Raw genomic sequence first — 16489 nt, 5'->3', positions numbered from 1 at the left:
GATCTGCGATCAGTGCGCATGGGTGGCTGAAGGTGTTCGATGGACTTGTGCCCTGACAGGCACGTTTTCAGGTACTTGAGCAGCAATTTCAAAACACTTTTGATGGAGCAGTAATTTTCCTTTGTCAGGGTGTGTCGGAAGGGGGTTAGCTTCGTCGACGCAAATCAAACCACTTCGAAGTAGCGAACGCGCACGGTATGGTGGAGCAGCAATGTTCCAGCTTGTTCGACGAATTCATTCCAGTTTGATCATCGTTGGAACAAGATCACACGTCAGAGACGTCCGGCCGACATTCGGCGCGCTATTGCTGCATCTCTATCGCGGGGCTCTATATTTGCGATTAAACTGTCATCGGTCGTCGTTGAACGCTCCCACGGCAAAAAGGCGCTGATCGGATTCTGTGGGCAACGCTTGAAACGTCACCGACGCAAGGCACTCGACATAAAATTTCAAGAGTAATCATCCTCACGATTTGCGCGGGTTTGAACGCTCCGAACCGTTTGCTTTTTATGATTGTTTAATTGGATGATTTAGGAATAGGATTTATGCTCGATTTAGTTTGACTCTGGTCTGAACTGTCTTCCTCTGCTCGTGGTACAAAAACGGGCGCATGGCAGAGCAAAAAGTGTCACTTCGAGTGTACATTATATAAATAATTGTGCAAAACACCCAGGGGTCCACCTGGGGGCGTGTGCAGAATCGGAATCATAGCTCCACGCAGTACCCTTCGCTTAGTTTGCTCGCGATCTTCGCGTTTGCTACATTTCCGTAAATCGAATAGGGTTGGTATACTCGATAATTACGAAATGGGTTATTACTGTGTATACCTTCATGGTGAACTTTCGCAGGCAAGGACACAGTATCGCTTTTGCATCAGTTGCGCGGAGCTAGAATTACACCCGCAGAGGTGTAACGATGTCTGAGCAATGGATCGAACAGCAGCGTACCATACGCAGCACTGCTCAATGCTAATAGAGGAGTAATTGTACTTTATTTTAAAACAAACCACACCAAATGAGGATCGCTGTGGCATTATTACGGTTCGCCGTAGAGTAAATGAATTTTGAGTGGCACTGCAGTTGCTTTCGGTAAGAGTAAGGAGTTGGTTGCGTGAGTTGATTGTTACGAGTTTATGTCAACCAGCTTAGCTTGTTACAATATGCAAACAGAGGTATAGAGTTAGGATTTCCGGATGTCCAAGTTTTGTTGTTATTTTTGAAAATCATGAACAATTTTATCATTTCCACCTTAGTTCTGAAGAGCTGCTGCGATGTTAACTATTAATATAAAACAATAATCATTTTTAGTTTGATGGTGGCCAAATTAGGTTGTGTTTTATTTTTAAATAAAAAACAAGCATATTCACATGTGCACAAATACCAATGACAAACAATTTTTAATCGTTCGATATGAATCAGCCTTTCGAATGAAGGTATCGTTTATAAATCGTTCGAGAACTCATAATTTACGGTGCTGGGTTGTTACGCTTATCCCTGAGTGAACTGGATTCTCGAGCATTCGAGTTATATGATCGCCCTGCTCCATATCTGGACAAACCGATCTGGCTTTGTAAACAGAAACTTAAAATATCTCACTGGGCAGGCAGCGGGTAGCCGAAAAATTCTGATCTTCCACTGATTCGATCTTCGCGTTTCGTTTCGCTCCTTTGCATTTGCTTTGCTTTTTATTTGGTTGTTGCATCCTTCCTGTAAACGGATGCGGACAAAGAGGAGCACATAACTTCAAATAGCATTCGATGGGTGGCAGAGGTTGCGGGTAGAATATTTCTCGATTTTCGATTCAACGATGTAGTTTTGCATGGGCCATCCACCATGCGCTGGTGTTATTTTAGCAAAAAGGTCATTTAGCTGTGCTATCGACCCGTTGAATCGCACACTTGGGTCGATTGGCACGTCTTGGATGAAATAAAAATATAATAAAAATACGTGCAAGCTCGGTGGCGAACGGGTCCTTCTCGACCAGAACCACATGGATGAGTACATTCCAGTCGACTTTAGTTTGTTGCTTCCTTATTTCGCACTGTTATCGTCACTGCGTGGAAGCCTGCTGAAAGTATTCCTGGAGCATGTCGAACAAAACTCCCAAAAGCAAAGGGTTCCGCAAGAAAATCAAAAGAGGAGCAACCCACTCGAGGTTTAACACCTTTCAGGAGGAAGCAACGTCAGCACGACGTTGCGACAAGAGAATATTTGGAATTATAGGTGCTACATGGTAATGTGTTCGAGAGATGATTTTTCGAGGTGATATATTGATCTTTATGTGCTTTCGGTCTCACGACCCAAGCGCTACGGCGTTTTTCTGACTGGTACGGGGCACTCCGTTTGAAGCTGCATTCAAGCTGGAGTGTCGTCCTGATCACAGATTCTGCCGTCCCAAAAGCAAACTTGACTCAGTAGCACGGGTGTACGAAAAAAGGGCTTCGAAGGGAACATGGAAGAAGAGCGAAAGCAACACTTTCAACTGCTTCATTCTAAACAATGCCGGACCCCTGTTGGGATTTTCCGTTACCGGGGATCGCAATCGATTGAATGCCGTTTAAATTGTTCGTCCTGCAGTTCGTTCCAGGAACGATCAACAAGGTGTACGCAGTGTTAACGATCTTTTGGCCTGGGATTTGCTCCTGCAGCTTCCTACTGTGCCACGTTGATGAGCCCTTGAGCCGCCATGACAGCAGTAGACAAAGTGGCTGATTGTCGGGATGGCCCTGTAGACTATGGCGATGGTCTAAAAATGTGTGTTTGCCAAAATTGTTGCGGTTAGCAGAGTTGTGTTTTGATTGCATTTTGTCATGGATATTGTTCATTATGCACCTTGAGCGAACGCATCAAAGCGTCCCAATGGACCGATCAGTCTTTGTGCTATAGGTAGCTGAGCTAATTTGATTAATGATATTCGCTGAACGATGGTATGAAAACATACGGTTAGGTCCGTGAAAACAAAACCATGTTTGCTGCTGAACACGATGTCGTTTGAGATTTGTTACCGATTGTTGGTAGACTTAGAAATCGGTTTCATTATCTTGAAATCGGATTTTTGGTTAATATCTTAACACATTCCCACCCAACGAGCATCCTAGATGGAACACCATGGTTCAACCGAAAACCGTAGTTGATCTTGATGAAACATCCGATAAAAATTTATGTGTCGCTACAAAAACCCTTGTATCGATTGTTTACTCTATCTTCTTTGTGGGTGACCTTTTTCCTTTCTGCTTTAAATTCTGAGAAATGCTGGTGTTTGATCTAGATTTTTAAATAAAACTTTATGGCTTACGTAAAATTTAGGCTATTATCAGGTGAAATAACGAAACGGTATTGATGGGTCATTCCCATCCGTACAAAGCTTAAGACAAGGCGTGTTTAGAAATTTAACATCGTTCTCAGCTACAAATTCAGCTGGTGAGGTATTTCGTAAAAATATTGAAAAAAAAATACAAGATTAAATAACATGAACTTCAATGTACATGGAGAGTAATATCTCACTCACTCTTCTTGTTTTAATGATTATTGCCTTCAGTCATATGTAAGAGTCATTTAATACTGACTCTTATTGATCGACAAAATAGTGGATCGATTGAATATGTGCAAAAATGCCTCAACAAACTGTATTATTTATTATCGCCAATGCATGATAATTAACACAGTCAGTTGATCAATAAATAGATCACACGGTTTAGCATTGTATTGAAGAGCATTTACAATCCAAGCGAATGGATGAAACATTTCTTTTTGTCTTTTAAACATTTCAATGTTCAAATAAACTTCTTTATTCTTGGCTTCCCTACCAAGAATTGAATTAGTTTGAATTCTATAGTGTGAAGAAAAGTTGTGTAAAAAGAAAGCTACCCAATGTCACGCTTTGCCCGCGATATGTTTGCTTAAGAAACATCATTGACATTTTTCGCAACTAAAAATGGAAAAGCGCTACTGTATTCCAAATGCTTTATTATTTAAGCATTTTATAATCAAACAGTTGTCGTGTTAATATTTTTTTTTCTTTACTTGACTAAATACATATATTTTTTTCTCTACCGTTTCTTGTTACTAGTGGAAACAAGGCTCGGCGTTAGTTTTTAACAGATCGTCAGAATAAATTATAACGAGCAAGATATTTCTTCTTGCAGAGGCAATGTGATACAAGTATAATTCTATTGTTCTATTCCTTCGGTTTAGGACGGTACGCTATAGCTTTCATTATCTACGTTTTCCGGTAGCCTGCGTTTTTCGTTGTGTAACAATCGGCCGTCATAGAAACTAAATACCTGAGCAATCACACGTCCCGGCACTAGTTAGGTGTTACCCTTGCCAATTTAAATTGCGTGGCATACATCACTAAAGTTGCAGGGTTCGAGGCCAGGGATTGGTTAAACAGAAAGCTCTGTACGTCAGTTGATCGTTCTCAACATTGTTCTAAGGTAGCAAGCGTGTGATTTGGTTGTTCTTGCTTGAAATGTTATCTGAAAGTCAAGAGTGCCGCCCATATCCAAAATCTATGCTCAAGGTATTGTTGCACATATAACATGTGGTTCTGTTTTAAAGCTACTAAAACCTGATAACGTGAATAAGTGTACAGAAACAATAGACTATATTGCTTCTAATTAAATTGTTATTTACGAAGATTTTTTTAAATCTTTAATAGTAAAATAAAAATAAGATGTGTTGTTAGGTATACATATTCAAGCAGTTTAGTTAGGCATAAGTGAGGCAATCGATTGGGTGTGGTTGATTGTAATTAATAACCAACTGTTTTGACACTTACCTATTCGATATCTAGACCCATTGTCCTGATTTACTTTATTGTGTGAGAATTGTTTTCATAGAACATAAAAAAGTCAACACAAAATAAACATGTTCCCTGTCTTTCTTATGCGTAGACCTTTATTGAACATTTACTTATACTGTGAAATGGGAAAAAAAATCACCAAAAGCCATAAATATTGCATGAGCTACGACCCCGCTTGAACCGCTACAGGTAATCAAGGAAGCATTATTTATGAGGGCAAAGCGGTGTTAAATGTATTATGGGAAATATGTATTGCAGTTTAAAAAAAACAGATTTGGGATAAGAAACGTTGCTTGAAATTTTATTTTTTGTATGAAAAGAACTATGTTACAAAATAAGCATTCTTATTTTAGCGAATATGAATTTTGTCCCATGAAAATACAAATAATATGATTGCTTATGAAGACACTTATATATTTTAATTTACGTATTTTGATTTTTGTTGATGATGTTGTACATGTACCATATTCCCCTTTTACTGATTTATAAGGTAAAGAAATAATCCCTTTAAAGCATGCAGGTGAAAATTTGTTCCACGTTTACATCTGCTCCTGTGTTTAGGACGAATTGCTGGTGTGAAACCGTTACATTCAGAACTACAAAATGTAACAACTACATTTTATAGTATAGCGTATAGCTGATCCTTTGCTTCTACATAAGGTTACGTTTTAGGTTTGGACCATGAAAACATTTCAAGAAGATTATGGTGCATAAAAAATTGCAGCAATCATTCCATTTTTCTGTGCTGCAATCCTCACTACTGCATCATTACGTAGATCGTTAGGTTTGTTTCCGTTTCGGTTTGGTTGATTTGTTTTACGATGTTCTTGCTGCTTCGTTTCTGTTACAGAACTCACCCCTCAGAATACTTCCACCATGTCTGTTGTCCCGAAACGGGCCTTGGCTTCTCTATAAAGACATCAATTTATTAATTTACATCAACAGTCTTTTTTTGTTACCGTCCTTGATGCGGTCCCTACAATCTTCCCATTGAGCGGAAATAAGGTTTTAATTCTTCCTCCGAAAACTGGTAAACCATTTAAACCGCAGGCATTGTTTCCGGCCAAGCCCGGCAACGTAGCATGGTGCACCGCAGGTCAAAAGCTACGATGACGATTCAAAGGTGCGGGAAACTATTTACTGTAATGGTATTATAGAGTCATGCGTTCTTGTTAGGGGCCAGGGGTGGTTTCAAGGTAGCTCAAACTGGCATGCAAGATAAAATGATGCAGTCCAGATCTAGATTACTCTGTTGTGAGCGTGATCAATTATCATCGTCTGAGTTCTTGTCTGCAACGTTCTTTTCGAGGCCCCGTAGCCGGTACACAAAAAGGATTTAAGTTACGAATCATCATATTTAAAGTGAAGTACATTCTACCGTCTTTGTGGTATTGTTTACCTGTTTGCAAAACAGACCCAATTATCAAAAACAATGACACGAGCTTCTTGAACGAAAATTATTTTGTGATTTAATTACATAAGTGCATCATAATTTTAGCTATGCCGCAGTATAGCTAAAAAATATTTGTTACTTGACCATAACTGATCATTTAACAAACTTTTATTCATTGCAGCAGTTATGTTGAATAAAACTTTTCCAGTTTTCGAAATCGTTAGCTTGTTATGTTCAAACAATGAACAAAACCAACACATAAGTACTCGATACCGGATCTTAAGAGTTTCTTATTATGGTTAGATTGCAATATGCAGACTGCACAGTCCATCTGCAAGCTCTAATAAGGTTTTTGCAATAACGCCCATCGACGCGGTTTGAAATCGGAACGATCTCTAGAGCTTTGTTTGAAAATTCTTAAAAGAATAGTCATGGATGGATGGCATGTTCTGGTGTATGACTACCAAGATTAGGCATGGTAGATGAATGGTAGGAAGGTGTTGCGAAATAACTTACCAGTAACATTATGATGTGTGAATCTTTGTCGGTGATGTGTTTTTAACAAAAATGTATTCGATTGCCGAAGCCTGTCATAACCATATAATTGCTTACTTTGTCCGTAATTCCTAACAGCGTTAGCCAAATTGAGTTTATTTTGTGCTAGGTGTTGATAATTTTGTGTATGAGAAAATAGGTCATACGTATTCTTCAAAGAGAAAGTTCGATAAATCATGATTATATGAGCTATATTTTGGCGAATTAAATTGTTCACGAAAACAGGCTTCAAAAAGAAGAGTGTTAGTGCGTATATCTGACGGAGCGATTTATTGTTTCTTTGCTTTGATTTTTCCGACCAAAACGCGCTCAGAATAGGAGAGCTCTTTTACTTCAACTAGCCGTTTACGATACGTCACTCTTGAACCGCCCGCTCTCTCTCTCTCTCTCTCTGTCTCTCATTTCGGCCTTTGCCGCGGTTTTCTTTCTTCCCAAGTGACCTGATCTTCTAATTGAAATCTCATCGTAGTAAGTAGTTTCCAGCATCAGCTGCGAACGCGCATGGGCCAAAAACACACTCGAAATTGTTCCCGCCAAGAAATGCGCGAAGCGCTCGAACCGAACATTGGAAATAGATCATCGGTTCGCTCGTTGCCGGTCGTTGATCGACACTAAGACGCGCTTGTATCCCTCTCGAAAATGTTGGAAGGCGGACGACAAGCGTTAAGCGTTCGCTGGGGATCTCCTTTGATCAAAGCTCTGGACTGAGCTGTCGAAACTTGGCACACGGCTCAATTGAAACTGTTCCAAAATATACAAGACGCACACAATAGGACTTACTCCAATTTTCCTCTCATTCTGGCTCTATCGACGGTAAGAGCATGCAGGATGTAGGGAAGAAGCTGAGAATGAAGACGAAAGTATTGAGTACCGGTGGGGAAGTGACGTGCCATCTTCAAGTCCTGCCGTTAAAAAATGCTCGAGCGAGAAACGATTGCCGATGCTGCAGTCGAATTGTTTGGTTTGAAGAGCGTAGCTGTTTTTTTTTTTTTGCTTGCTGATAGACGAACGAAACATGTTGGCATTAAATGATGATGATGTTGAAGCTATTGTTATTATCATTATTATTATTGATATGTTGGAGGCTTACATCTAATGAAAGGCGTTAGAAAAAAGGAACTTAGTCCAAAATTTGAAACCACGAACAAAGGATCCAATCTTTGCCTGCTCGATGGATGTGTTGAATTTTATAGAGAAATATTTGACAACTATTATCTTCAATTCTTTCCTTCCCTTAACCACTTGGAACGATGATCAAGGCCTTCCAACCCTTACCAACACGGCACTCCGGGGTGCTTCCACTCTTGAGGTTTCCATTATGTTCTCCTAGTGTCTACGCGGTTACCTATTTGGAATCTAATCATTCCAGTATCATACAAATGCCCCTGGCAAGTCAGTCATCGTTCAGCTAGCCGATTGATGCGTTTGACGTTAATTTTCTATAATTTATGTATCAAAATCAATAATTGAATTGTTGAAGTTATGAGAAAACGTTGTGCTTTTTAATCAGCGGGCTTTGCCACATGAACCTGATGCATTAGGTTGCCGACGAAGATGGTAAAGACAGGAGTGTAGTGTAGTTGCCGTAGCAGATGATCTCGATGACTGATCTCAATGCGCACGCACACCACCGCTTATAACGTGTGTTGGAATTTCATTTGTTCGTTGACTAGTGAGTATGGATTTTATTCGAAATCAGCAAGTGTTTCTTTTACAAATTCAAATAATTGTTACATCACGAAAAGGAGAATAGTTTACGCTTAACAACTTAATTTTTTTTTCAGTTTTTTGTTTAATTTTATTAAAATATTATGGCTTAATGTATCGTTTAGTTCCTTCATACCCTTTGGGCCGTATGTGGTAACATCTCTTTAGTAATATTTTTCTCTTGTTTTTTAAATGCATCCACTACCACTATAACTATTTTTTAGATGACATTTTGTTTTTTATCATTAGTTTTAATAGGCGAAAAGTATGAGATTTTTCTTAATTCCATCAAATCTGAGTATAAAAATTTATTTAGCGGTATAGTGGCATTCGCCCATTTTTTAAATTTAATTTAGAAATGTATAGTTTAAAAAATGTAAATATAGAAATGTATTAATTTAAAAAATAAAAGTTATAGGCTTGGGAATCGTCTGTCCTATTCTTCGTCTCAAGTAAATGAACCAGCAACGAAACATCAATTTTCACACATCTTAGAACGTTAATCTCATAATTATAGGTAACGTTGAAACAAAATTATGTTAATGAGACACTGTGGCGCACGGTTCATTCATTTTCTCAACCACGATCACCTTCGCCCTTTCCCATCGAACGATGATAGACATGAAGCACACGCTCACCGAGCACCCCTTTCGCCCGCGTTTTACTAACCGGGACTCCCTGTTGAGAGGGAAACCGAAGGAGCAATGAAGAGATTGACTTGATTTTCTCCCTCACCCTATCTTGTTTGAATACAACTATGTTTTATGTTTCCAAAACCACAAGCTTCAACAAAGAGAAAAGCTTCAACGAAAATATTTTGATAGGCATTTCTATTTGGATCTCATTCATCTTCCTTGCTGGGAGCAAAATTGGACTGCCCGTAGCCAGTCGTAAAGGATGGGGCCTACTGAACCAAGGGGAATTGCAATGAAACCTGAGGCAGATGGCGTGCGCTGGGATGGCAATATCAGCGCGATCATCGCACATGTGACGTATTTTGCGCCCGAAGGTTAATGATAAATATGAAGAATCTATAGTGTCTTCACGCATAGCAGGTTGAATGCAAAGACGGCATAGCCAAAAGCAGACCGTAAATGGAAGAGATAGGAAAAAAGGAGAGCGGAGTAGGGAACTTAACCGACGGGGGCGTTGCGGGATCGACAGAGCCTGAGAAACACAGGAATCGGTTTGTAAATTCAGATCATTCAGGGGGTCAATCGTCTGGCCCACAGAGACTCGGCCCATACGCTGTCGATGTAGAAAGGTTTCTGGGAGTAATCGTGTACACAGCAACAGCACCGATTTTGAAACGATCGCGTTCAGATCCTTACGCGAAGCTTGGTATGGTTGCGCATCAAGAAAGGCATCGGAAAGAATCCATATTGAGCATTGTGCGCGCTGAGTTCCTGAATTAGACACTGATTGGATAGTCCTCGAGGCAGCTGACAGTGATTAATAATCCTGAGGATCAAATGGTTTAGCAGTGTTTGGTTCGGTGATTTCTGGCGTTCGTAGATGCACGCGTCCAAAACGCTTTCTGTATCAGGCGGAAAAAGGCACTTGTAGAAAAAGGCACTTTGTTTGCATGATGCATGTGTTGCCCCGAATGACAGCGATAAGCTTCAAAATAAAAACAAAAACACTCTTCACTTGCCCATTGAATCACCTGTTCCCAGCCACAATCAACTGATGGTCGGACGATGCTGCGATTAGGCTGCGTCTGTTGATAAGCAGTTCAGACAGCCCAAAGCGCGGGATCGGCAATGGTTCCATGCGATGATCTGTGCCGCATGGGGAAATCATCAATTTGCTTTAATTGATAGATCGTTTGAGCAGAGGGCAGAACTTCAACGCCACTCGAGACTGGTACGACCTCGGCTAGGTCACCGTGATTGATTAATCAATACCCGATTAACCGCTCGGAACCGATCACAGGGCGACCAAATTATCGCTCATTGACATGCGCCTCGTAGCCCGGCTTCTCTCCCTGTATTATCAGTGAACGTTTCGAACTCCACCAAACCGACTGGCCGCATCTTAGGAGGGAACATTTGGAGAGCAAGTGTGAGAAAACGCGTACCTCTATCGTAGACCTCCCGAATATACGCGGTGATTAATGACTACAGCTCTGGAAATGATCGTAGAAGTGCAAAATGGTTGCGTGTTTGACTGAGACGCTGCACTAGCATTAGCTGGTTCAAACGCACGGATAGGTATCAAAAAGAGGTGGTACGGGCAACACCTCTCGGAATGTTCGTTGCAGTATTCGTGCGTGTCAAGTGGTTATTAAGACATTTTTCGATGTATATTGGAACAACTTCGCGAGTCAAATTCTTCGCACCTTCACGAAGAACATCGCGGGACGGAATCGGTTCACAATAGGGCACAATGGAAAGCAACTATTTGCTTTGCGCTATGTCCCGTGCGGTTCGATATATTTTTGAAACTCGAAGGCAAACTATAAGGCACAATGCAAAGTGTTCTTCATTGATACACATAAGATGAACATTGTTTGGGGAGTGAACATCACTAGCCCTGGCAGCCTTTCAATGCTGCGAACTTCTCAGAGCGAAACGAATAGTTGAACAAATATCAATCATGAGTTGGTTTTGGGGGAGATGAATAATGATGCTTCCACAATGATCGACCGAAAATCATTCCACAGACATTAGATCGGCCGGGAGACATATGGACGCGTTTACGAGCTAATACGTAATGCTTGAAAATATTTAAATGTGCTTTAATGTGCTTGTATAGTTGAGCGGTTGTAATTTAGTTTGGGAAAGAAATACATCTTATTGCGTTTAAATTTTTTGAATAATTTTCACACCCCACAGCTTTACTTTTATTGATTTTATCTTTTCAAAATGTGTGAGCTTTAGTTTTTGAAGAGCAAAAACTTATCAAATTACACGGTCATATTAATTTTTTGCCTACAAATGTTCTAAAAATAAATGCAACACAAAACAAAATTACCTGCTTTTCGTTTCAGTCGCGCCAGCAAAGTCTACGAAGAATACAATAGAAGCTGGAGCGTGGATTCGTAAAAAATGGACAACGATTAATCGTCATCAAATGTGTATAATGTTGATGGTGCTTAGCATTTCGTCGACCTAGTCGATAGCATGTACCATCGATCCGGTTTCTGCGACAATGATGGATGGTGTTGAGTTCGAGTTTTGCCATAATTGTTCGATGATTTTTATGTAAATATGCTCGCCAGCTATCAAATGGCATCGTGATGGGCCACCGTATCGGTGTGATGTACAGCGACCGTGACCAATATCTTGCACAAGCCGTGATAGTGCTGAATAGGATGTTTATTTTTTGTTGTTATAAATGAATATTAAACACTTTTTATTGATTGTTGGTGGTTAAAATAAACTTTTTGTCCGCCATTTCTTCTCTTTTCGAAATGTCATGCATTAAATTTGAAATCTTGAAGTTTTTGCTGTTGTAAAGCTTCCCTGACCCTTGGTGAGATAAAATTATGCTAAAAAAAAATAAATGGCATGTTACTGGAGAAGCATATTATCAAGCTTATGAAACTTATTCCATGCTCTCGGAATAAAAACTACATTTGTTCATCTTCACCAGATAGCCGTAACTAATGCGAATGACTTATTGTTGCAGTAGTTACGTTTCGTTCTTTGTTGCAACAATCATATGATATCACTAGTTTGCCCAACAATTAATCTGATCAATTTCTGCGTGTATGGTTTACCTCTGCTATATAATGTGGATTCACCATGCACAAAAGCATACACTTTGATTCACCTATCATCGAAACCATTTAGATTTATTTATGGCCCACCAGAACGAAGCTCGTACTTTTCATGTGGATTAGTTACGCTCTGAATGTGTTGGACAACAGTGCAAATTTGTATTGGTAAGACGATCATTTACGATAGAAGGAATTCATCTTCAAACTCTGAAAGACATTCAGCAACCTGCGCCGGACTTGAATGGTCTGCTTGTCGTCGCTTACGAAGCATTATTTTCTTTACACCAACCAAACCAACTTATCGACTTGACACTTTGGCTTATCATGCTCGAGCCTTCCAAACGGCAGTCAGCGCTTGTCACTCCAGGATTGCAAGCAAGGCAGGGCATGAGATAGCCAGAAACCTTGCGCCTAGCATTGTCGCTCTGGCTTGATTGCTTCAGGTGCTTGCTTTTTGCAGAAGGAACGGTTCATGACACTGCGTCGCTTCCACGGTGAGAAGTAGCAATTTTGTGGCTGTGTTTGATATCCAGCCACACACGACTTGCCGGAGCTTTTAATGGCATCCAAATGTACCAGAGCCGTCCAGTTGCGGAGTGAACCGATCATAATCTGTCAAAACTTCATACATCTCATGTTCATCTTCAACACCCTGCCATTCAGCAAAAAGGTCGTGCCACTGCGGTTGTAATTAAATTAAACTCTTCTCTTCATAGCTCACGATACTCGTACAAGATGGTTGGGCTGTGGGGCTAGCTGGAGTAAGCAATTCAGATAACCGATCACCCGTTGTCCATTTGCAGTTGCTGCGTCAATGGCAGCCCTTATACCTGACAAGAAGTAGTCTGACGTGTTTGATGCAAGAAGAGTTTTAATTATGATGACTGCAAAAATTAAACCACTACTCTCACACTTCATAGCACATCGGGCGGGAAACAACAATCGGTAGTTGATTCTCGCAGATAGAAAAATTGATATATTTTTTCTGGTTTTGAAAATTCTGAAAAATATGTTATCTAGCACTGCACAGCAATCGTTCTGAAACGATTTCACACTAAGTTGGTCGCTTTTTGTTAGAAATTCCAGACGAAAGATACACGCCAGCATCTCGGACGTCATTTGCTTACACAGTAGTGGTCGGTGCAATTTATTTATGACGGCGCTTGCTTTCTGTTAAGCCAGTCGGTAAGTTGAATAGTTTTACAGAGCGAAACTCTGAAGCTTCGAAGCACCTACGTCCAATAGAACATAGACTTACAGCAGTAGAATTGTTAACGCAAAAAAGTAGATGTTGCTAAAGCTCTCTTGAAGCTGGAGACTGGAGGTCTACATTCAAGAACAAGAAACAAATGATAAGCGATTAATATCCACTGCACTCTAATGTCAGATACAATTTGTTAATAAATGTTCAAAGTCTCTCATGAGAAAAATGTACTTTTTAGTCCCATGTCTCTCGTACGAACAGGCCGGGTCGCAGGTCTTATGCGTCAGAAAAGATGGACAGTGTGAAATCAAGAAATAACATTGCATCCGTGATTTGTTGCCCGACACTACTACCCGTTGATCTCGATGAGCTCTGAATGCTATCAGGGTATTGCAGCAAGTTGCTATTTTCCTTTCATACGGCACTGACGGGCGTGGCGCACAATGGTACCACAACGTTCCGGAGCAATTGACTGTACTTCTTTGAGCAGAGCCATGGCCTTTTTTGCCTCTCTAAGTCGGTTACGTTGGATTCGATAATTAGATACTAGCAAATTGTTGTTACACCTATGTTGTGGAAGATATGGGAAAACTGGCATTCATCTGAACATCGTCAATAATGGACTGAAGATGCTCTTTTATGTTGTTCATAGTATCGGCGATCCGTGAAACAAAGTGATTTTGTAAGAATCAGCATCGTCAAAGATATTCAATAGGAAACTGTTCAACAGTACCGCAAAACAAAGTATATTATAACGTATGCATCTTTGAGAATTTTTCACGTAATCACGTAATGGCTTATTCCACGCTTTGTTTTGACTAGCTGGAATTTATGGATTGCTCATAATTTGTAGACATTTCTGCCTTACCGGGTTTAGCTCCGTATGATTATTAGACAATTAGATCTACAACATCGAACCTTTAAAGCATGGGACCTCCTGTATTGCTTGATGATTGGCCGATTTTATCACAAGTCTAGAAAAAGCGCCAAAAGTATACTATCAATCAAAAGTTTAAAATCCAAAATATCTTAATCAAACTCTACAAAAAAACCCTACTTATTCGAAGATGATGAAATATTACGGAAACGAAATAAAGAAAAAAATGTATATTATACCGGAAACGAGGTGTTTTGAACGGACCGAAACTAGTGCACCAAAAGAAATTCGGCGATAATCACCAACCTCAATTTCGACACTCGACAACAAATTATACCACACAGAAACAGGTCCTCTCATGGTCCGCTTTTATCCCTAAGGACTCAAAGTTTTTTATACGATCTAATTACACTGCAAAAGGTATTCCTACCCTTGGGAAGTTGTAAAATTCCACTAGTATTAACGGGCTCTCAAACATTAGACAGCGTTGGCAAGAACACACTAATACCGTTGCATCAGCATCAGGTGTAGGACCGCACAGGACGACAAAGTCCTTTGGTGACTTCCGCGGAACAGAAACATTTGACGAAGTTGTATATGAAATTAATGATGTGGTTTGATTTTTATTACCTTCCTTTACTTCATCCATTCACTTCCTTCCGTTCGCGTTCAGCGATGTGCTTAAAATGGTATTGGCAGAGTGGAACGGCTGTTTCTCTCATTTCGTACTGAATGGTTGAACACGGTCCACATTTCGGTAGGTCAGAAACGGTTTGCAAGAAGAAAAAAAACCGATCTCCCGAAGGAACGATTGAAAGAACGAATGAGCGGTCCCACTGAAGCCAGGAAGCTCGATGCAACACTTTAAGCGTTGTTGTATCAAAATTACACAGATTTTCGGTGATAACATGTCAGTGCAAAAGAAGTGCTGGAACTGGTATTGAGGTTTCGATCGTCATGGGCTGCTACCAGCTTTCAGCAGCAGCTTCGCAGCGAACCGAAAGACCCCGTCAAGTCAAAGAAGACACCGCAACGAACGTTGTTATACATCGCGTTCCACCAACATTTTAGCCACCGGCCTTCCAGGGCCCGGCCTGTTACCTTTAATGATGGTCATTTTCTTGTTTTATGCTGGTACCAAGCTACATTAAAAACGTATAAAATGTGCAATCACTACTTAGTTTACATAAAATGCTGCTCTGCTTTTTGTTTCACATCGACATTTTCTGTACGCTTTCCAAAACCGCGGCGCGTGATTATTCGAAAACATCCTTCTGCCAGCGACGGCTGTTCGATCTGCATTGCTGGCTGCACCGTTGATGCAACGTACATTTTTACGGAAAGTGAAATTTACATGCGTAATTACGCCGAAATTCTACATTGAACCCGTGGTCGATTTGGCGATCACCCCTTTTGCTACACGAGCGATTATGTTGAGCTCATAAATTTAAAACTATTAATGCTTTGAATATTTTTATCGTAAATTTCAATGAACCATTCCGTTGCGTGTAGCAACGATTCAGCCGGTCGGCATGCGCATGCAAGTAAATAATATTCCCACCTGCTACAGATTGTTAAGGAGCACTTTTTATCCCTGCCCTGGTTGGGTGAGTGAAATTTCAACTGGAGTTGTTTAACAGTAAGAAAATATAATTTCGGTTTCATTCTTTATTTGTGTTGTTTTTTAGCATTCGATAGAGAACGGTTACAATAAGCTTTTATAAGCAAAAAGAAGCGTTTTAGAAATCAAACATATGATATAATTAAAGAAACACTTGTTTCGGATTGTAAGGAACATTCCATCTGGATAGAATTGGAATGGTTTGACGTTAGACAAACGTTTGGCAACATGGTCACGAATAAGTATTTCTGATTTCATTCAGGTCCTTTTTTAATGGCAAGTGTGTGCGCATGCTTCATACTATCAATAGATCTATTCAGAATTTTATACCAACCAACCATTTTATACAATACATTCAGCGGAAAAGGTAAGAACGAAACAGAACAGGAAGCGAAAAGAAACACTGACTTGAATCGGATCGGCATCGGTGCAGTGAAACAGGGACATAAAATACATACATAAAACATGGTTTGAATAGTTGCCAGTCGTTAACAACGGTGCGTTTGCTCATGTCATTGACATGGAGGAACAACCGTTGATCGTTAGGATTATCGAACACTACTCTTCAGCCGCGAAGGAAATGTCCAGCGAAGGTGTAAACGGTA

The sequence above is a fragment of the Anopheles funestus genome, chromosome 3RL, assembly GCF_943734845.2.
Source record: "Anopheles funestus chromosome 3RL, idAnoFuneDA-416_04, whole genome shotgun sequence".
Classification (NCBI taxonomy): Eukaryota; Metazoa; Arthropoda; class Insecta; order Diptera; family Culicidae; genus Anopheles; species Anopheles funestus.
The sequence above is the reverse complement of the archived record's forward strand: the minus strand, read 5'-3'. Positions refer to the sequence as shown.